Raw genomic sequence first — 23,320 nt, 5'->3', positions numbered from 1 at the left:
ATATACAGTAAGTCAGTTGAAAAATGGATGTGAATTCGCCCGTGCAGGGAAGCACAAATTTAGGCAAGTACAAGACCTTGTGAGTTGAAAATTCAATTCAAAGTTATACTCAGACTTTATGAGTCTACCTCAAGGCGTGCAGAGAAAAAATAAAATAAAAAGGAGGTAGTTTGTGGTAAATTGTGAGACCAGTCAGAGGCTAGCACACACACAGACACACACACACACACAGGCACAGACTACAAGAGTAGCCCAGCTGTCAAAGTCATACAAATAGCACAATGTAAAAATCTTACACCCGGAACTCACAATGCCTGAGACAACACCTCCACCCACCGAGATGCTCTGTCAGACAGCTGAAAGGCTTGCATCTTGACTTAACTTGAACTTGCCCACAAGCAGTAGAGCATCGACTAGGACTTAACCCCATAAGACAACAACTGTGCAACAAGTACCTTCACTAATGTAAAATGATTTGCTCTGTGTGTTCTATCGAGTGAAAAGTGAAGAGAATCATGAAAAGAGAAGCAGAAATCATTAAGAGTTCAGGGAGTCCATTCGGAGCTGTGATCACTGCATCTCTGCATTTGCATTCAAAGCTGCTGTTGGGAACAATGCATTTGAACAAAGGAGAAAATCTCAAACTGACATTAAAGCACCTATTTAGTGGCGCAGAATCATAACTTCTGAAATTGAGCAGAGCTGTTCGGCTCCCTGAAATAGTCCTGCAGTGCTGTGAATGCATAATGAGGACCTCGCAGACGAGCACGCGGGTGGCCACTGGACTAAAATCATCACAACACCATTTCCCACCAGATCCATAATGGATGACAGTCACAACCAACCAAGCTCACATCACCAGTTCATGGAGGGTCGAAACCCTCGCCCCGGTACACCCAGACTGAGCAAAATGGTGCCGAATGGATATAATCTGTCACATCCAATCAATCTAAGCACTCTAGAATGAAAGGAGAGCTGGGTGGGGTTGGAGAACAGAGTGAGGGAAAGGGGGAGGACAGAGATCAGACCCAGAGAAAAGGATGGGAGAGGGGGGGGAGTACTGAAAAATGAAAGATGGAAAGTCAACTGCCAGGACAGAGAGAACTTCAATCAAAACCTCCACTTAAATAAGTCATGTCTTTCTAATAGACTCCAGGAAATAGTCATGAATATATAAAGAGGAAATGTGCATGAATCAGATCCTCTTACCTCCTCCTTTTTGTGGGCACACTGAAAATTGTACCTTTTCACTCACTAATCTGGCACAGTGACAGTCAAAGAGAAAGAGAGAGAGATGAAGAGACAGGGGAGCAGAAAGGGAGAGAGGTGGGTACTTCCAAAAACTCTCTGCAGCTGGCGGGGGATGTGGCATGGAAATAAAAATATGTTGTATTAATAATCCAAGCACAAAATCCCTGTTTTTTTTTTTTCCTTTATTTCAATGCATTACCCAAAGGGCATCTGGCCACGTCAGAAATCCATACAGGCAAACAACATCAAGCGGTAAATAAGATAAGTCTGAAAGGAAATGAAGCATGGCGGCACCTATGGCACCTGTAACCTTTTTGAGAGTAGAGGAGAGAAGAAGGAGGCGCGATGGCTGGCAGCTTGGGGGAGACTAGATTAAAATGCCTCTTCATTTTGCTCCACAAAGAGCTGGGATGCTTTCTCTCCTCTCTGCTGGTGGCTAAACAGTGTGAGTGTGTTGCTGCTGTCTGCTGGTTGTCACCTGAATTTCAGCGGGAGCTAAATTTAGAGTTGACAGAAGTACGACTGCTTCCCTTTCATTCTGCCGCTGATAGATGGATAGATGGATGGATGGATAGATGGATGGATATTGAGGCTTAATGGTGAATGAAAGTCTAAAAGTGTGTGGGCAATGGAGGGTGGAAATGAGGCTGTGAAAGACCAAGATAAAGAGAGAAGACACAGAGAGAAATCAGACAGCAGGAGGTTGGTGGGAAGCACCAGCTGCCGTCCCCACTTCTCTTTCATTTTTTCATTCGCTTCTCTCTCTGTCTATTTTTCCTTTGCTCCTTCCATCTCTCTGCATCCCAGTCACGATCAAGACACTGTGCTTTGTGGCTCTGCTGCTAGCATGTGTGCGTGTGTGTGTGTGTCCACGCGGACATGTGTGGCCGTGCGTGGGATGGTAATCAGTGCGCTAATGTTCGCGCCGCCTGTTGGGTTAGCGTCTGCCCTTTTGTTCCAGCTCGGCCCAGATGTAAAGCGAACAAGGCTCGGGCAGCACGGCCGGGCCGGGTACGCCCAGCCAACACGCACAAAAACCCCTCACAGTTCCACATAATAAACACACTGGCCTCATTTACTATTGGCGTCCAACTGATTTCCCTCCGCCACAGCTGCAGAAGAATTAGAATTTTTAGCCTGATCAGCTCTGTAGGGTCTCTCAGGATGTCTCCAGAGGATTGAGCCAGGCAAGTCATCCTGCAACTACTGTATATTTAATGTTATTTCTTTTATATTCCAGATGGCTGTTCTGTGACACAGAGGAGTGCATCCTACTGCCATGATATAATAAATGCTAGGAGTTTAGGTTAAAAAGAATACTTGTTCAGCAAAGTAATTCCCACCATATGGGTGCGTATGGTGGGAATTACCTCCAACATTACACCAAATGCAGGAACATGCCTAATGCTACGATACTCCGACCAAGGTATAATGACACATTCATGTCATATTGAGTTTCCTGTTAATGCTTTAGCTGCAGGAAAACATGCTGCTAGTAGCAATTATAAACAGGACATATGGGCATTTTTGTACCTCCCATTTGGCACCAAGACACAGACTGTAAACGTGAACGCAGTAAAATGCAATAAATATCTAAATGATCAGACCCCTTCAATTCTAATAGAGTCACACTAACTTCCAATACAAATAATGATTAATTGATGACTTATTTATAAATTAATATTGCAAATAAAATACATTTTGGATGCGGGTTCGAATAAGGTCTAATAAAGTTGTGGCACCAAAGCATCATCTTGTTTTCCCTGCTGCTGCCTCTCACATCACATGAGTGTGGCATACCAAGTAGGCTGAAATTAGAGAAGTTGTACAAGCACTCTCAGCAAATTGATCACGGTTTATTAATAAGGCTCGGCAGCAGCAGCACCAGACAGATCTCAGCCATCATCAGCATCATTGGTTTATGACTCGTCTAATTGCGACGTTTATTGAACCCTACACTCAACCTGAGAGGCTACTGCTCGGTGGAGCTCTGTGCATGCTCCTGTCAAGGTTTGATTCAGTTCTGACTCTGGATGCCCTTTTTATTTTATATTTATTATACATCAGATTTATTATATATTACCCTAAACCAGCCTTCACATCGGTGATATTTATCTAGAAAGAAACAGGGACAAGAGAACACTCTAATGAACTTGTAGTGTATAGATAGATGGATAGATGGCTGAAAGTATGTGGACATATTTGGAATATTTCACCCATATGTGATAAACATGCAACAACATGGAAACAATGGCATCCAAATACTTTTATCCATATGTACAGACGATAAAAATAGCAGCTCAGAGCATCTCAGAAGACGAACCCCCACCTTCAACTGTGATTTTGGGTTCACCCAAAGCATCAGCTGCAGTGGGGCAGAAGTCCACAGTTCCCAATTCATATCAGATTGTAAAAGATCGTGTTTCTTTTCTGCTGTGTAATTGCTATGGGAGGAGAAGGATTTCATTACACTGGCAGTCGGGGCCTCACTTCTGCCACGAAGGGGTGCAGACAAGGCCAAGGAGAGGGACATTCAGCACTGCAACTGAGAGGGAAATATAAGGCATTTTCCAAGTATCTGAGTTGCACAACAGTCCTCATCCATCGCCATGTTGGCGTCCTTGACCCTGAGCTTGACTCTGAACCTCTATCTGCCCCCACAAAAAGTGAGCGTGCATGTTGACCTCAGTGGCAAAAAGCAAAAATGTATGTGCACCTTAGGAAGGTACACGAAGGGAAAAAACTCCTAATTAAGGTGGATGCACTGCAGGGGTGCAGAGGGGAAAGCAAAACAGATAGAGAGGTAGGTTTTTCCACCACGAGCTTGGCATGGCTTATTAAGATTGTCAACAATACAGTTGAATTGTGCATGAGAGCACAATATACTGGATTCATGACAAAATCTGAGCAAGGTGCACAGACCCGGAGGAGTGTTGAATGTGTCACACATTTCTGTTTATCTAATTATCATTTTCTCCGTCTCCTCCATCACAGTGTTTCTCCAGGAACCCTACTGGAAAAATAATTATAAATTACTCTCTCACAGCAACACATTTTTCATATCTTTGCTATCACAAAGACAAACTGCCAAATGATGCAGGCATAAATTCTCTCCTCAGATAGTGCTCGCTCATCGGGTGAATAGGTAGCAGAGATCGACACACTGGGGAGGGAAACAATTTCAAATCATTGGAATGCAAAATTGAAGTAAAAAATATATATCTCCAGTGTGGTGGTGTTTTATTACCCCTCCCCTTTTTTTACATTGCTTCATCCATCAAATGCCAAGAGAAGGGCCCGTATACCACCTTCTTGACTGCATCCCAATGCACCAATGGCAGCTTCGGACGAAAACCTGCTAAATCTGCTTTTCTACATACAATACAGGGATAAAATTACGTGAAATTCTAGGGGTGGTGCGTTTTTGGTGTTTTTATATACAATTTGAAGTTTATTTTATGTTCTGTTGTGGTGAAGAGTCACATGCATTTTTAATAGTTGACTTGTGATGTAGAGACACAAATACAATACAATCAAGAACTACAAAGTACTAGAACTATGGACTGTGGCTTCATAGATGCTTCCAGATGTTGTCAAGAACTGTTACAGCACAAAACCGACTCTGCGCCATGACAGCAGAACCGCACACACTGAGACGAAGTCCAGCCTAGCATCCACAGAGCGGGAAGGCAGAGAAAACACACAATGCTAAACCAGACTGAGCAAACACTGGCGTGTCTCCAGGAGGACGAAGATGCAGATAAAAGTCAGAGAGACAGAGCTTGAATGGCTGAATCCAAACTTAATACAAACGCTGATTAGTCCTTTGCACCTGCAGACGAGGCCAATAAAGTGTGTTTAAAACAGGTGCTCTACTAGAAGTTTCTCGCCATATTTGTGTTTTCACACGTACAAATCAACAGCACAAGCCCCGTTGTGTCACACTTTATTAGCTGGTGCATGGTTCAGGTTTTTCAATATTTGATTCAGATAAACAACAGACTTTCATAACGACTCTGCCATGTTAGCTGTTTAAATGACCTCACTCCTGTACATGGTAGCAACATGCAGGAAGTTAGAGATTTCAGCAATAACTTTTGATCCAAAATTATATTAACGGGTATTTAATCAACAATAATGATGATGCATAGTTGTAGAAAGGTATCTGTCATCTATTTAGTAAGAATATTGATTTAGCCTCCCATATCATGAATAGCAATATTTATTAATGAGTCCATGGCATGACTTTATGCTTATTTTGGTGGCTGTTATTACCCCCCCATCCCCTGCCAGGATCAACAGTTTGTATAATAATTCCAGGAGTCTCACAAAGGCATTAGCCATACAATAAAACAGCTGAAATAACTTGCAGTATAACAATGAGCACAGGCCTATATATATATATATATATATATATATATATATATATATATATATATGAGACGGTCTTCTTGAAAAGTTTCACTGGAGCTGAATGAAAGAAAAGATCGTTCCTACCAACAATGTCCAATATGACTCAACCCAAAGTCGGACCAAAATTGAAACTGAAATAAATAAGTCTTAATGAGTGTCGGTTTCCAGGCTGATTAAATTCTGACACCTAAACACACAGTGCGGAGGACCTGTGCTCAGCTGCGGTGTCATGTAACATCCTTAAAATGCATGCCAACCTCAGATCAAAAATATGATAGTGGGTAGGAGAAGCCTGATTTCAGCCCAGCTGCATGTAAACACAGGTTTGGAGTTACGAGGTTATTGTAGTGTGAGTGAACACGTTTCTACTTTCATCTTCCCAATAGCCTGGTTTCTTGTGTGCATGTAAGGACAGTGATGACTTCATCCATCAAATGGCAACAGCCCTTATACAACCTCAGCTCAGTTTGGAGGACAAGAAAATAGAAAAAAGAGCCAACATCAAGAAAAATGATGCGTGGCTTCAAATGAGAGACGCCCGTAATGGATCAGCAAGAGCAAAGCAGACAAGAGGCCTCTCTCAACACCGGCATGAGGAGGATGAAAACATTTATCACTGAAGTCTAATGGGTCAAGTCTTTTATCTTTCTCTGAGAACCTGTCATTTCCCTCCATCAGGTGTTTATCCTGGTTAAACCAAACCATCAAATGTAAAAGCAGTTCTCAAAGAATCGGATCAGACTTAATGCAACGATGAAACAGCTCTGCTCAAAAACACTTCATTCAATTATAAAGAATAAAACAGTGCTAAAGAAAGGGCAGCACGGCTTGTTTGGCATTTGTAAGCAAAGCCACAGTATAATTCAAAGTGTGCAAGATATTGAGACAAGAAGAAAAATGAGAACAAGTCCTAAAACAGCATAAAAAGTGAAAGAATAAAATGTGTTGTGCAAATGTTAAAATAGCCTAAAGATGGCTGAACAGCAAAGGAAAGTTTGTTTTTAGCTTTAATTCAATCACTAAATCTTAAAGCTAATGCCCTCTAGCGTAGTTCTTCTAGTGGCCACTAGGTGTCCACATGGCAAAAACACACCAAAACACAATGCTCCTCTTAAAATACTGACTTAAAAAAGTCAGATGCAGTTTTCAATAGATTTCATGTCTTCAGTGTGTGTTTTTGTGGCAGATAAGAAAATGTTGTGAAGATAAGTTTGCTTTTGACGCCATAAGTCAGTGTCTGTTCTCCAACTCTTTCTTGTTTCGGCAAAACATGTTTTGATTAGTTTCTTATTAAAGTTCACATGTATTTTTGTGTGTGTTTAAAACCCTCAATAGTTAGAAGACGGAGTTCAACACTGAAGTATATTCAGAAACTGTGTGTTGCATCAGTTGAATTTCTCCTCACATCAGTGTGCACACTCACTGCCCCGGGTGGCCACTGGCGAGTGTGTTTCTGTGGTCCGAGCCCAGCAGTCGGTCTCTGCGGCAGGCTGAAGCGAGCAGATAATTCCCTGTGGGTCGCCACTGAAGGCTCCCTCGTCTCTCAGACCCAGTCACAGATTAATGGCCTGGTGGCTGAATTCAGACGCTCTGTCTTCTCCGATAATCAAAGGCGGAGCACGGCACTATTGGGAGAGAGTTTCTTTAAACAGAGAGAAAAAAGGAAAGCAGAAAGAGAAAGTAGAGAGACGTGATGTTTGCAGAGGGACTAAAAGTAAACCCACTGATCAAATTCATGTGTTAAATAGTGAAACTGTGGTGGAATTCTCCTTTAAGAAGACTGTGTGATACTGCACGGTCTATGAAGAGGGCACACCCTCAAAATAAACTCAACTGGCTCATCAGACCAGTAAACTGCTGCTCTCTGCGTCTGTGTTCAATCCATATGTGAGATTTTAACAAGGGCGCAGCTTTTAAGAGCCCGATCGTTTGCTTGAGTGTCAACTGATGTGCATGCGAGCCTCATCCTGACACTGCAGCACGTTTTCAGAGGGATGAGAGGAAGAGAAGGAGACAAAGAAATGTCTTCCATTGCTGTAGTTCGACTTCCAGCTCTACAAAGTCATGAGCCCCCACTGTTGGCTCACACTAACATCAGAAGCTTTCATTGTAGCTTTTGTGCATATATAGTGTAAGTTAGGATGCTTGTTATTCAAAATTCCGATGCAGTGATTTGTTGCAGCGTTTTATTTCACTGGAATCAGGCAGACAGTCCTGTGAGATGGGTGAGATGAGACAAATGGAAAATCCTGCATCCTTGTCTTTATCCCTCGTGGCAGTGCACTGGAGTTGGAGCCAAAGGATGATTTGAAGCCGTTTTATCTCAGTCTTCTTCACAGAGGTCTTTCTTTGGTTAGAAAATTATTTCTGGGAACGCTTCTCATGTTAACTAATGCTTCCTAGCTGCCTGGACCGCTCTTTGGGACAGTTGGTGGCATTTCAGTAAATACTAATGAATGATTCACGCTAAGTTCACTTCAGCCAACTGTGATGAAGAGTCACAAGGTCACAGGTTTTCACCCACATTGGCGCTGATCTTTGTACCTAACTTCTAACGCTGTAGATAACCTTTAGTATGACATTTAGATTCAAAATAGTAATCTAAGTAGGTAAGATCTTGATCTTGGCAGTGGAAATATTAATGGTCACAATTCATTAAGAAGGTGTACATGCACACTGGTAATCATTAAGTAACAGTTAAGTTGCTTGCTCAGCAACTTTTTAGCTTTTAACTCACACAACAACATACAAATGAGCATTTGCATGTGCATACACAGACACACACCTTGCACTTTTAACTGCATGTTTTTTTCTTTTAGCAGCTTATATTACGATGTCGAGGAGCCAAAACCAAAGAATTTCACGCTTTCTTATCCTTGACAGAAGCCTGCATGCGATCTCGGGTTCGTCAGCTGCGGCGCTGACTCTCTGGCTTTACACCCTGCAACAGCAACCGACACCAGCAGGGCCCAGCGGCATGGCGCACACAATCAGTGTATCACGTTTGACACACAGCAACGAGCAGCAAGCACAATGATTAAGGTATCTCGAACAGCAACAACAGGACTTGCCGGTCCGTCGATTTCACAACGAGAGAGTCGAGCTCACACAACAATGAAGCTTACGGTTACACACTATCATTAACCTGTCTCTGCCCAGAAAAAAGCCTCTTACTCGAGATTGTTTCCGGAGCGATTAACCTGTGTTTCAGTCCGTCCGGTTGGTCCGGTGGACTTTCCTGCTTCAGACAATGATGGAGCTGTTGTAACGCTTTGTTGGCGGGATTCACATCAGGCTGGTTCTCGAATGGCGGCAGCAGAGGACAGCGAGACTCGATTTAATTGAAACAGAGTGGGGCAGAGATGTGGTCTTTCCATATCTTTCTTCTGGGGAGGTGAGGTGAGACTGCTGGTTAAGGTAATCTCTCTCAGGATCCGATGTGTTCAATGAACACAACACATTTGTTATTTGTCCAGCGAGCTGAGCTGTTGCCTAGGCTACTCAAAGTAAAGACATTTGATGAGGAGTTATACACCTCCTGTAGCAACTTGATCTGCAGTGGAGAGGCGAGGTGCAGTGGGACACTTTGATTCTTATATCCTTGGCAACGTCATGGCCGTGTTGCAGGGACTGCCCTGAGTAGGTCTTGTCCGGTTGATCCAGTATTTGAATCTTGCATTCAGGTGAGATTCACAAGGCCTGATGGGTTTTTGGTGCTGTTTTTACATGTGGGCCTCTCTTTGTTCACCCACTGGTGACGTCCCAACGACAGGCTGGAAAAACTCTCCTCCATGTGCATAAAATCCTCATAAGATAATCAACAAGGATGCTTTTTCTGAACAGGGAACATTTTGAAGGCGCATGTTGCCTCTTTGGCAAAAAAAAAAAAAAAAACAACGGAAAATTGGTCGTAATCACGTTCTGACATCATCCATGTTTTTGTGCATTTCACAGTGAGCTGAATCGAATGCTTCTTTTTTATCTCGAGGGAGGTGGCAATGATATAGTTCACTCCAGTTCGTAGTTTTGAAAAATGTGCAGCATTGACACTTTTGCTGCTGCCGTGATTGGGCGCTGCCCCACTCGATACCATCTATCTGCAACAAATGAACAACGCAGGCAGATCAGTAAAAAGATGCTTCATCTGTTCGAGCTTCAGTAAAACTGGACCAGTGCTGTAGTTGTTATGGTCTCTGTGATGTTTTCTGTTTACTTTCGACCTTTAATTATAGTGTTCCCATTAGGCCAATCAGCATTTGCTTTAAGTGCCAGTGCAGGACCAGTGCTGTCCAGGACATGAAATCTGAAGACAAACCCTCGTATCTGTAATTATAGCACCCTCACAGGTCAACATTTGTAGTTCGTTTACACGCTGGATAATGATCAATGATGCATCTACCTCACTGTGTGAAGAAAATATGTTTTCATCTGTCAACATTATACCATTCTATCCACCTAGCCTGTTTTTGTCAGTGAAATGACCCCTGAGAATGATGAGATAGCCGTATTTACTTCAGTCAGGACTGATTGATGGCTTTGGCAAAGCAAGTGGTGCTATACATCATTAATAGCCTGTAAAATGGTACAGCAATTGTCTATCTGTGCGGATAAATACATGTATACGTAGCCCTCAGACCTGCTCCCATGCTGTGAGCACATCCTGCTTTTGATGGATTTATCATCATAAGGCCTGATTTCAATCATTCCATCCCTATTTTCCAAGCTTCCCATAGTTTCCTTCCTTTGTCAGCAATGAGCTAACCCATTATTTTTGCTTTTGCACTGGTGTGTGATTTATCATACACAAATTACCTTGTGCAATATTACTTCTTCTCTCTCTTTAAGTGCTCCACCTATGCATATATACCGGTATTCTACATGTATATTTATTACTGTGCAACAGTGTAAGTGCTGTACATACATATCCAAACTCTTCATGTGCAATTTCAATTCATGTGCAATTTCTGTTAAAACTGTGAATATTCTATACAATTTTTGGCAGTATATTTTTAATGGCAATATTTTTGTAGTTCTCTGCGACAATATGTATTTTTTACATATTGTTTAAAGTTCTTTGTATAAAATGTACATATGTATAGTCAGCTTTTATTGTATATTTCTCTACTGTCTATTATTTTCCGACTCCTATTGCGTGCTGCCTGTAACACCCGAATTTTGCTGGGTATTAATAAAGTCTTATCTTATTTTATCTCATCTTAATTTAGATCACAAGTGGTCTTTTCCATCAGCCTCAAATCAAAAAAACACAGCAGGGAGCTGAGGCCTGTAGACAGCACGAGACTGATGAGGGAGAGAGGCTAAGCTGACACCCTTTGAGTTTTCCCCCATGGTGACTAATTAACCTTTCAGGTTCTTCAAGTCCCCATCATTGCTGCAATACCCAAGTGTGTCTGTCTGCGCATGTGTGTCGGATCACACTGAGACCATACGTATGCCTCAGTGGGGGCTGGTGACATTTCCTCTGGACTTCTACATATCTCCCATTACTGAACCTTTCTCTGTCCTTTCTAACCTTCTCTCCCCCCCGGAACCATTTCATTTCTTCAGTCAAAAGCAGTCCTCATAAAACTAATTATGTGCAGTTCTCAAACACAGCAGATTGGTCACTTAAGTTTTGTCTCACTGTAGGCAGAGAGTATCGGTGACTCACTAGCCACTCACTTGCTGTTTGTTTTAAAAGGAACTAATAAAAAGTGCCAGCAACTGTTGACATTGCACAGTTTTGGAGTTTTGGAGAGTGTAGAGGCTGCTGTGGGGAGATGGGCGTTTATTGCATTTAGCCTTGCTTGTATATTCTGCCTCTACTTCCTGATTCACCTGTAGACTGAGTTTAGGTTCCGCTGGGAGGTTGTTTATATCACAGCTGCCTAAATTCTGCACTGAGTATCTTTGCAGTGTTGACAATGTCAGATCGAAAGAACTCTGTACATATTCGGAGTTGATCTAATCTGATCCATGACATGGATTAATGTGGAGTGATGATGTTCAGTCAGTCGCCTGGGCTGTTTCTCTCTTTTTACTTAATGATATTCTGTACTTGATTTGCGACCAGCAGACACTTCATGGCAATGAGACTTGGAAAGAAGTGTTGCCTGGAGACTCCACGCAGAACTCTCCTCCAGACTGTGTACTGCCATCAGCAAGCCCGAGCCCTCAAAGAGTGAGTGCATACGAGTAAAGCTGCTGGGCCAGATAACATTCCTGATCTAAATCCGCCATTCGATCAGCTGGTTGATGATGTCACAGACATTTTTAACATCATCATCAACATCACTATCACAGGAGAGTATTCCTACCTGCTTTAAGACAACCACCATCATCCTTGTACCTAAAAAGTCTGCAGTGTTTAGTCTAAACTCCTGCCGCACTCACCCTCATTCTGATGGAGTGCTTTGCAAAACTGGTTCTCCAGCACATCACAGACAAGATCCCAGCCAGCCTGGACCCAGATCCACAAAGGATGCCATCTCCACTGCCTTCCACTCACCTTCACATGCTCTGAAAATAAGACCTAAATCACATGCAGACTGCATTCCCAGACATGGAGAGAACTCTGTTGTGAAGTGTTGTGGATGACGTCACCATCACTGGCTGGATTTCAGAGAGCTCATATTGGGAGGAAATCCGCAATCTTGCAGGGCGGTGCAGAAAGAACAGCCTACTGCTCAGTGTCAATAAAATCAAGGGGCTGATTGCTGATTTGAGATAAACCACATACCTTTGTCTACTTCAGTGGAGCTGAGGTGGAGCATTTTAACAGTTTTATCAGAATCACAGAGAAGCTGTTCAAGACGTCACACGCCAGAAACAGCAGAAACTCAAGAAAGCAAACTGAACAAGTGTTCTTGTTAACTTCTACAGAGCAGCAATAGAAAGCATCCAGACTGGAAGCCTCACAAATTTCCATGGGATGTGCATGGCTGAGGACAGGAGGGCTCTGGACCGGGGGATTAAACCATCCCCTAACATCCTTGACCCACCAACCACAGCCTGTTCATCCTGCTGCTGTCTGGCAGGCGAAACAGAAATATCTGCTACCAATTTATTAATTCATTTTATGACTAATTATCCATTTCTTAAGATGAAATTATTCAAGAAGTCATTTTATGTTGTCCAGCGGGCTGTTATCGAAACATTTAGCCTGGATGTTCAGTGATTAATGTCTAAAGCCTAAAACAGCGACTGACTCTTTGCAGGCGTTTAAAATGATGTTCACAGGAAAACAAACATCGCCTTGTTACTGAAGTACTGGCACTGTGCATGGTTCTTTGTTGCAAAGCCTCAACTGTTTTCACTGAACACAGTTTGACACTTAAGTTTCTCTGGCCTGCAAAGCAAAGATTTGGCAGCAAAGATTTGATCAGTGCACGACAGTCTACCTGTTTAGTGCCTGCCCCCCCCCCCCCCCTGCCTTTCACTTCATCAAGTCACCCCTCCAGATATCTTCTCTGCTGTAGTCTGTCTCTTCACACTCCTCTGCGTTCCCTCCAGCCACGCTGATGATTTTTATCTCACGTCCCTCACAGAAATAAAGAGAGGGAAGGCGCGAGGGACAAGCCGAGCATTAAGAGGAGGAAAAAATAGTATTACTGTGGGAGAGAGCACTCCAGGGGCTGATGTACCCAGCGGAGATCTCTTCGGGTGTCTCAGATCTGGAGGTAAAAAAGCATCGCTGGTGCAGCAGAGGTGGCTCACTGGAAGATCGTTGTCTTCCCTTCAGAGTGTGAAAATCTGAAAGAGAATAAAAATCACCTGTATCTGTCAAACACCTTAAGTGTGATCATGGAGGGGTTTATACTGGGGATCATCCGTAAGCCTGCGCTATACGGTGAGGTCAGTTCCCGGTAAGTAGGAGTATACACTTCAGTTAATTGGCTGTAAATATTAAAGCTGATGTGAAGAGTTCCCCCGCCGGATCGTGTGATGCAGACCTGCAAGTTTTTACAGGCATTAACAAGTAGTTTATGTGCCTTTAGGGGGAGATAATATTCCTCTCAAGATTTCCTTCCTATCCGCTAATGTCAGAAATGTAAAACTTTTAATGACCTCTAATTGAGTCGTAAAGTCATCTTTTCCACTTTCTTGAAAAATGCTTCACCAAAGCAGATTCACCGTAAAAACACTGACGGCTATTTAACAGTTGGTTCAGTTTGTTAATTCACTGGACAGATTTTTTTTTTCTACTTTGACTGAACTTGACTGAACAAATAAGTTTGATTAACCAGGAAATGTCCAAATGTAATGTCCATACCACGATGTGTGTCCCAGGATAAAGTTGACTTATGTCAGCAAGAAGCGATAGATTTGCTTGCAGTTATAGTTTCTCTTTCAGTAGCCTCATTATGTAGAGCCCCATGAGTTCTGCCATGCAGAAAACACAGACTGAATTGCACTGAATCAACTGTAAAATGTGGAATATCAGAGAATTTACTAAACGTGAATACAAAATAACCATTATAGGCGTTTCTTTTCACAGCCAGATGAACAGAAGAAATATATATTTAGGTGTCATTTCTGCTGCTTGTGTTCTCTGCTCTGTGTTGGTGTTTTACTGTTTCAGCTCCTCGTGCACATGCTTTAAATTATGCTGATTAGGTACCACTGCCTCTGAATAATCTTAATTTGATGAGTTTACTGAAAGCTCAGGGCAATCAGTTCATTCAAATCATCAGAGTTGAACTCATGAATATTTTGCTTGATTAGAGCCATTTGTGAATCCACAGAGTCCAACAGATAACTAAAGGCAGAGTAGATACTTAGAACATCGTCCCAAGACGAAAGAAAAAGACTAAAACATAAATTACACCTGAAAAATCCTGAAATGACCAATCAGATCACTCCAAAATAACCCCGAAAGAAAGATCCAAAATGCATCAATAATAGCAAGTTTGTTGAGAACATCATCATCGATTTGACATGAATCTGGCAATTTCCTTCTAATTACCCTCAGTTAATGATAAGATAAGTTTATTTCACAAAACTAATTAAGATTTTACAGTGCTGAATTCTCAATGAGTCAAGAAATAAGAACAGAGCAATACAGACCTGGCTGACTTTACTGCGTGTTGTTATTGTCGGTTCCAGCCTCCAATCCAAACATCCTCCAACACACAAACACAGACAGGCGCACAAATGCACTTAGACACACAGCAACACACAATCTCATATGTGCACAGCGGGTGCTTTACAAGAGAGAGTGGGAAAGCTCTATTACTCTTCCCCCTCTCACAATTTCTCAGGGGGTCTTAAAAAGTAATGTGTTTTCAAATGCAGGGCTCTGGCTTGTCGCAGGGCCTAGCTGGCTGTGATATATGAGCGCAGAAACAAGCAAAAGGGCATCCACAGCCATATAGAGCAGGAACCGAACATCGTCTGGTCTCCGGCTTTACAAGTCTACAAGAGTGTGTTATTGGAATGTGCTGTACACAGGTTACAAAGGAAAAAGAGGGAGATGGAAACGCAGCTGGCTAAATGAATACAGAGAGAGAGAGAGAGAGGGAAGGAAGTGTGGGGAATAGTGGTGAAAAAGTTACTGAAGCAGAAAGGCTTGAAATCTTTGCCGGGAGTCGGTTTTCAGTCGAGGCTGCCTGCTTTGGGGCCGCAGCTTTATCACAACATGCAGAAACATTTTTCAGAGAAGGACAGCAGAAGCCCACAGGTTGATATAACTTCTTATATTCTTAAGTGGACTCTTCTACTCATCTGCCTACTTTACTCCCTTTCACTCCGCTCCCTCTTGTATGACTAAGGCAAGCCTGCTTTGCTGCCTGTTTCACCCGGTGGCTCACTGTGGTACTGCAACCACTAAAAAGCCAAAAACATTTTCTCCGTAAACTAAAACATAAAGTAGAAGTCTGTAATTCATCTGACTGGATTCCTCAGACAATACACGTCAGTTATGTGACATCAGTTATGAATTTTCAAACCACGAGCACGTTAAAATTCTCTCAATAAAAGCTTTTTTGTGTATGAGATACCATTTCTGTGTAAAGTATATGGTACCAGGGGGCGGGGGTCAGGGGAAAACACACTTTATTTGGTGCATTAAGTACACAGATCTGCCACTGATCTGACATTTAGGAAGATCACAAAGCTCTGTCAGAGGTGTTAAATCAACTGTATGTTTATTATTGAGGCTGCTGTCAGTGGTGGTGTTGTACTAAACTGCATTATACTGAATGTGGTATAATATATTCTCCCTCCATCATGTTTGTAAAAGGATGGGGAAACAGAAAAACAGAAGATATAATAAGTAACACTCCAGGCCTCCCCACTACACTGCAGTGATAGTTGTAGTGATTGCAATCAGAATTTTATTCATTTTTTTTAATTAAAGCTGTTTTTTTATACAGTTTTGTTGAGTTTTAGGTCAAATAGTGACTGTGGGACCAGTTTAATCGGGAAGTGATGTATGATGGCATGTTGTCACGTGTTACTGAGATGCCCAACCTGTTCATACAAGATGCAGTGATGAGCAGAATAACTGTCACCAATGATGAATCTAGTTGTTTAAGAGTTGAGGCATGACTATAGATAACATCACCATGCTCCAAAACAGACAACACGCCCTCAATTGCTCCATAAAATTAGCTGTTTCTGGACAAACATCCAATTTGTTTGTCAAAGCTTGCAGACAAGTGCGTCAGTGTGAAGTTTTTGATCTGAGATGCTCTCAATGCCACTGTATGTCCAGTCAGAATGGTAATGTGTAATAAAACAAGTCTTATGTCAGGTAAACATGTCAATCTGTGCTTCTTCAGAAGTGTGCATTAGACCACCTGCAGCATGTTGCTGACCATCGTACTAAGACAGAACGTGAAACCAGGTGCAAAGTTCCAAAACACATCACATGCACGTGGTGATATGTGTAGAAAGTATCTCTACAGATGTTTTATGCACTTCCTATTTTAAAAACACACTGTTAGTATGGAAAATACATCAATTTTTCCCTTGGGCTGTCCAGCCTGAAACTCACAATCATCTGTTATCTGTCACCAGACAGACACCTTCTCAGTGCACTAATCCACCCTGCATCCTCACGGCTACATCAGTTTTCTTTCTAAAATTATCTTCACATGTGTTTATTTATTTCGCCTCTGTCATGTCGTGGCACCGCATGTATTTCTTGGCCATTGTCCAGCCTTGAGCCTAGTTGGACATGTTTGCTTGTCTGTGTGGGTCTGTTTACATGTGGGTGTGACCACGAGCGCCTGCATCTATTTGTGGGAATCACTGCTGGCAGCGTTGTTTTGCTGCACGTTGCGTCGATGTTTACCGTCGGCCGCTTGTTTTGCATCACGGTGATGAGCTGCAGAGGATGACATGCTAATTCACCGGCGCTAAAAGCAGTAAATAGGTTTCAGCGTTTAAGGTGGTGAAGTGTAACTATAGAGGGAGCTCGGAAAACCAATTAGAAATCCAATTACACCTATAATCACTGGGAATCATGCTGCTTAATCTTGTCCTCGTGTAGCAGGCACACGGTCGAAGGATAAAAAATAAAAAAAAGGCCTCTGTTGTGTCAGTCATGCCAACGGATTCATCACATGGATGTTTTTCATCAGAGAATTCTGAATATAGAAGCGCGTCTTGTATCTCATTAATGCTTTCACGTGCTATAATTAAGCACGAGCAGGCCACAAAAGAGAGAAGCTGCAGAAAAAGACAGTCTGATTGTACCTTTGAATAGCATTTTGCTTTGTTTGCACAAAGCTCGTCGTCAGAGGGCATAATTACATAATAACACATGTAAAATGTGTTCACACTCACTGGCGCTCATTAATGTGGATACATGTGAATGAGGACTACCTATAAATCCTTAAATAACACTTCCGGATTGAATTTTGCCACGCTTGCATTCCTCCTCACTGTATAACATGTGTGTGTGTGTATGATAGCAGGCAGCCCTTTACAGTAAGGTAAGCTCTAATTAGCTCTCCGGGTCCGTGCTCTAAGGCATGAGACAATGCACTAAACGTTAAGCTTTGAAGAGCAGTTTCCAAGCAAAGCCCAACAATCCAAAATCCCTCCAGCGGCGCTGTAATCTGCCTCGCATCACGACAGCTCATGTGTCCTGACTGACCCTGTAACATAAGCAATTTTGTTCCTCATCAAGTTTCATCAGAAAGGCTAAAAGGAAGAATCACAAGTAAAAATCGCATTAAATATTTTCGCTTTGATTGCAGTCTTATCATTGCACTTTTCCATTAAGCCTTCAGAAGCACATGCGTCTCGATGGGATGGATGTTCTTTGTTTTTCAAGCGTATCCGGCTAAATGGGAAGATACAGTTATTTGAATTCAATTACATCGATTCGAGCACAGAACGAGCTCTGTGCAGCTAGAGCTGCTTTGGTCTGATGATAGGAAGCCGTCGTTTGGAAAGTCTGATGATGTTCAAGTCTCATCGGCCTGTTGATTTTACTGTCCAACTAATCTGTTACTCCATCCCTCCCTCCTCACCACCCAGACAGTGTCTAGCTAACAGCCATTTTGCTGGAATAATGAAATTAATGTTTTATGGGCCATTACTGGGCGATGATAAGATGAATGAGAAAGAGGAGAGCAGGAGAGGAGAGGAATAGGAAGTCTCACAGATGGTGGGGAAGAAAAGCAGCAAACCGGCTAATGTTTAGCGCCGTGGTTTATTCTTGGTTTTCCCCGACAAACTCGTCTCAATCCATTACGAGAGCAGCAGGCTGTGGGAAGGATTTCACAGATATCGAGGTCACGAGTCCTGCGTGCAGATTTTGTGTACGAGACATGTTTTTGTCTGGTTATGTTGAGAGATTAGAATGATTTCCAGACGTGTTTCTCAAAACTTGTGTGTTAAAGTTGTGGGAGGAAGCAGCTGGGCTGTTATTTAATTATTTTTTTATCATATATGTCGACTGCGACCATTTTATTTTAAATACACCCAATAAAAAACAGCATGGTTATATGGGCCACTTACACCAAAAGACGTAGAAAATAAATATCAGAATTTAAAGCTGCATAATTGCATTCAATTTCAAAGTTAACAGCAGCAGAACAAGCTGAAAACGTCTCATATTATCACCTTATGAAGATGTTCTGCAGAAACGGAGCAACATCACTTCATTTAGTTCGTGTCCTCCAGATGATTATCATTTCTATATTTACTGTCTGGTCGTCTTTGGCTGGCCCCACCCAGTCTTCAGAAAACTATCCAGCTCTTTAGCTGCAGCATTTCCCACCTTCTTCACTGTAAAGCTACTCATTGTGACAGGTCGCTAAAACCCCAGCATCCAGCAGAACATTGAGGGCAGGACGTCAGGGTTACCGGTGCTCGCTCCAGCCCTCATTGGGAGGGAAAATACGCAGGGATGAGTTCCTACATCTCCCGGTTGTTTATTCCATTTCAACTAATGTTCTACTACTGTTCTGGATTCAGATACATTGCGACAGGCATTAGGGACACAGCTTGAAGTCTGTATATCTCACCGGGCAAGGATAAACAAGACAGATTGAGTGTATGACTGGCTGATTCACTGGCTGACTGGCAGAAATAGCATCTAGCTGACAGACTGGCTGACTGACTGACTCACTGACTGATTGGCAAAGACAGTGTCTAACTGGCTGGCCGGTGGCTTGATTGAGTGGCTGATTGACAGGCTGGTTGACTTAAAGATGGGTCACTGCAGTGGCGAAACCGATCCGTTTGTCGTGTTTGCTTCAAGTGTGACGCGTATTCACCCGCAGGAGTGTCCTGATTGGACGTTCACCGCGCCAGCTGCCCCCGTCTGTAAGCGACGGTCTCACAAAATCTGCCCCAAATACTGGCAAATGAGCTGGGAGCACAGATGAGGGGAAACGATTTAAAGAGGCAATCAGTGTGGGAGGGACAGAAGTGATGAAATGGAGTAAACAAGTCCCCGTCTCTCTTTACACACACACACACACACACACACACACACACACACACACACACTCACAGAAGCGACCGCCATCACTCTGAAGAGCAGTAAAGCAGCAATCGTCACAAGGAAATCCGTTCTCTAACAGTTCATGAATTTATGAATTTTCTCAAAGCGCGTGCAGCAGCTCTGTTGAAAACTCTCTTCTGGCTGGCTGGCGAGGAAAGGATTACGCTTTTTATTCTTTTCTCCAAACACTTGGCTTTGAAGTAGTTCTGGCACATTGTAATGTGTTCAGAATTACACACCGGCCATCCCTGTTAATCACCCCTGACATTTCAGACACACTCCGGGTTATGGAGAGACAGGAGTGGTAAGTGGACACAGGAAACATTGGAAGGAGACAAACAGAAGTGCAAAATAAGACAGCATGTTTGAAATGCTCTCGTTTCCTGTGTGGTTACAGTCACTAAGTACAGACGGCAGGACGATGATATGAGATCAACCAACACTTCCTCTGACCTAAACAGCTGAATAAGTTGTTTGCTAGTGACTCATGAAATGACAAATATGACCACTGGAGCATACAAGCAACAGGGAAGTTTCCTCGTCCTCACGTTGTCTGTTTAGCTTTTGGCACCAAAACTACTTGGTAAGAAGAAATATTCATTGTTTGTGTTACAATGAGTGCATTACTGTTATATATGTGATGTAACTTCAGTACATTATCTAGGTTGACTTTCATACGGGACCTGAACAGCTGTCTCGTTGGTGAAAGTCCTCTTTGTTTGGCAGCATTTCACTGCTAACCAGGCGTCTGATTCTGAACCCATTAACATGACCTTCGTTGCTCAGATGTTTTAAAGCAAGTGGTTGCCTGGTGGTGGTGTTTGGGATTCACTGTGTGGCCCCTTGTCTAAATAAAAGGGGGATGTGGACAGTGTTAAGGGTGGTGGGACGGCCCAGGGAAGAGTGCGAGAAAACCTCCCTTTATTCTCAAATGGCAGTGCTTCAGGGGGCAGAGAGAGGAAAGCTGGGGTTAGTGGTCTATTTTAAAAAGCAGGCACACCAAGTTTGAAAAGCCGAGGACAGAAATCACGTAAAGTATCTTCACTCCTTTGCCAAATGGAAGCCGAACTTCTCCTCCATCTCTTTAGCCTGCAGGCAGATTTGACACGTCGAGATTTGCAAATGCGACGTGTATTTTTAACAGATTTCTATTCATCAAATGAAAAGCAGATGCAACGCGACTTGTTTTAATTAAGAACAGTTGAATAATGTCTGAGACTTCACGCTGAGTGAATGACAATAAACACAATGCGTTGCTTCTATTTTCATTTCATCTTGCTGTTGAAAAGCGTGCTGTTAGAACACATCAACACATCTTGCAATATCAATATCATTTTGGAAAACTTAATACGACACCCGATAGGGTAATTTTACCAGATGAACTATATTTATTAGAAGATGAGATGTTGTAAGCGCAGTAAGAATGAATTAAGGAAGGTGGTAATTTCCTTGTTTTGCATCTTAATGTGATGGAGTTCCATAATGTGTCTGGAATTGTTCCACAGCCTGCTATCAAATGCCATTTTTGTCCTTCCAAAGAAGAAACTTTGGGCAGACACAACATCAGATAAGTTACGGAGACGTAGACTCTGTCTGTCCTGATGATTTGGCTGGCCGTGTGCCTCAGGGCTTTATAAATTATTGTTGCTGAGAGAGTACGGCACAGATTTCTATCACCAGCGCAGCATCAACACTCCTAAAAAGCATCTCTGGACATACTTTCATTGATCAGGGGCCTGGAGCGCTGCCGAACAAGGCGCCCGCTCAGAGGTGGAGCGTGTTTTTCAGATGTGGCAGGGCTGATGAGGTTGTCCTGGGTGTGTGCTGTTAATGCTGTATGGTCTGTCTTTGCAGAGACAGGCTGGCTGCTGTCCTGTATACATGTATTATGTGTCTTGTAGGTGGGAGTTTGTCAGATGGAGAGGCCTGACTCCAGTTCTCCTTCAGTTTTAAACTATTTGAACTTTGTTTTTGCTGTATTTCTTTGTGGCATCTAAACTATCTGAATAAATGCTCAATACTTGCAAAGTCAGCTGTTGGACTTTGAACAGACGGCTTAGAAGGTGAACTCATAAACCAGGTGCATTAATATTGCAGCTTTCTCAACTCTATTTCCTCATCGCTGATACTTTTCGTCCACGGATGCTCCTCCTCAGGTAGCTGAGGATGTAAATATACATCTACATCAAGCAAGTGCAGCAAACATGTTTTGGCTGTCTTCATGCTTTGAGCTTGCTTAAAGGGACACTTGTTTAGCCTATTAACTACTAATTGTGCATACTTTACAAACCGCAGCAACCATTTTACCATTTTGTGGGTTTTTTTTTTTTGAATATTCAATATCTACCTGGTGCTACAATCCTCCAAATTGGACACCCAGTTGGTCTGCAGTCAAACGTCTAAAAGACTAATTAGAAACAGGAAAGCGGTGCACAATAGCATTATTTAAAATCATCTTCGCTTACATAATCGGTCCCCGGCACCTGCAGAGCGTTGATGAATGACTGTGTACCACTGCGATATCAAGGCTGCAGCTTGTGAATGGATGTCGTCCAGTTTAGCTTCTATATCTCATCTGGCAGTCCAACACTCGCCCACTGTTCACAATCGGAAAGGGTGGGTGACGTTGGCTACGTACGGAATAATAATGAGCACTGTGGGTTTGGTGAAAGGGAATCTGATTAAGTTTAGCTAATGAAAGTAATGACATCAACCTAAGCCACCGCTTTTATGCAGCCGGCCCGTTCCCTCTTTCGCATTTGCACAGTAGAGAGCTGTGAATATAAAGGTAATTCCAGCTCTCCAGGAACCTGCATACATAATGAATGGCTGGTTAGCTTGATGTATGCCACTGTAGCGAGCTGTTTTGTATGCAGCCGGTCCCGCCTCAGTCTTGTGCTGGGTCATAATGAAGCGATATTTTTGACAGATTTTGCATGTGTTCAAGCAATGAAGCATCTGAACTCCTCGCACTTCTCAGCGCCGCTTCTGACGCCGTGACGGCCACATCCTGCCCGGCCCAGGCGAGGGAGGGGAGCCTCGGCTCACCTCCTGCCCTCACCGCAGCTGAGATAATCACACACTCCTTCAATAATTTATACTGAGAGGTGTTTCTTTCAATTCAATATTCCTACCCAAATGGCATTTTAAGAGCCATCTCTGTTGAGCCCAAAAGTAAAAAGAATGTCTTCAATTATTTACTTCCAAAGGTTTTAGCTCTGCCTGACTGTTTTTTCCTCTTTCCTCCCCTCTCTCTCTTCCTTCTGCTCCACTGGGCTTTGGTTGGATGGTGCCTCTCTCTCTCCAAACACTGTATTTCTGCTGGCTACCCAACAGGTAAGTTTGTTTGATCACATCATATTTATAGACTCGTGCGATGGGCTCACCTTGCACTGTATTATTTAGTGCTGTGGACTCGGAGCTACCTGGCGTCACCCGGGCACAGGGATGGGTTATGGATCCCTTATACATTGTGCAGAACAGAAGCTGTGGTCACTGATGTGGAGCAGAAAATCTTTGGTTTCACAGCGTTTATTTTCACAGCTTTGCTAAAGTGGCTTTAGGGACGCTGAGTTGTAGGGACTTTATTTGGCTGACGAGTGTCTCATCCGAAAGGAGAGACGCATCCGGAGTATTTTAGCACGGTTATAGTTGCAGACTTATACACCTAATCCTTTACTCTAAGCTTTAAAG

The 23,320-nt window shown here is 42.8% G+C and overlaps 1 protein-coding gene across 1 annotated transcript in view; it reads left to right on the top strand.

The window, feature by feature from the left end:
* Positions 1–23,320, top strand: part of LOC121614302 (pro-neuregulin-3, membrane-bound isoform) — a 325,012-nt gene that overhangs the window by 119,443 nt on the left and 182,249 nt on the right. The window lies entirely within an intron of this gene.

The sequence above is a fragment of the Chelmon rostratus genome, chromosome 11 (genome assembly GCF_017976325.1).
Source record: "Chelmon rostratus isolate fCheRos1 chromosome 11, fCheRos1.pri, whole genome shotgun sequence".
Taxonomy (NCBI): domain Eukaryota; kingdom Metazoa; phylum Chordata; class Actinopteri; order Chaetodontiformes; family Chaetodontidae; genus Chelmon; species Chelmon rostratus.
This window is presented reverse-complemented; position numbering and strand designations above follow the sequence as displayed.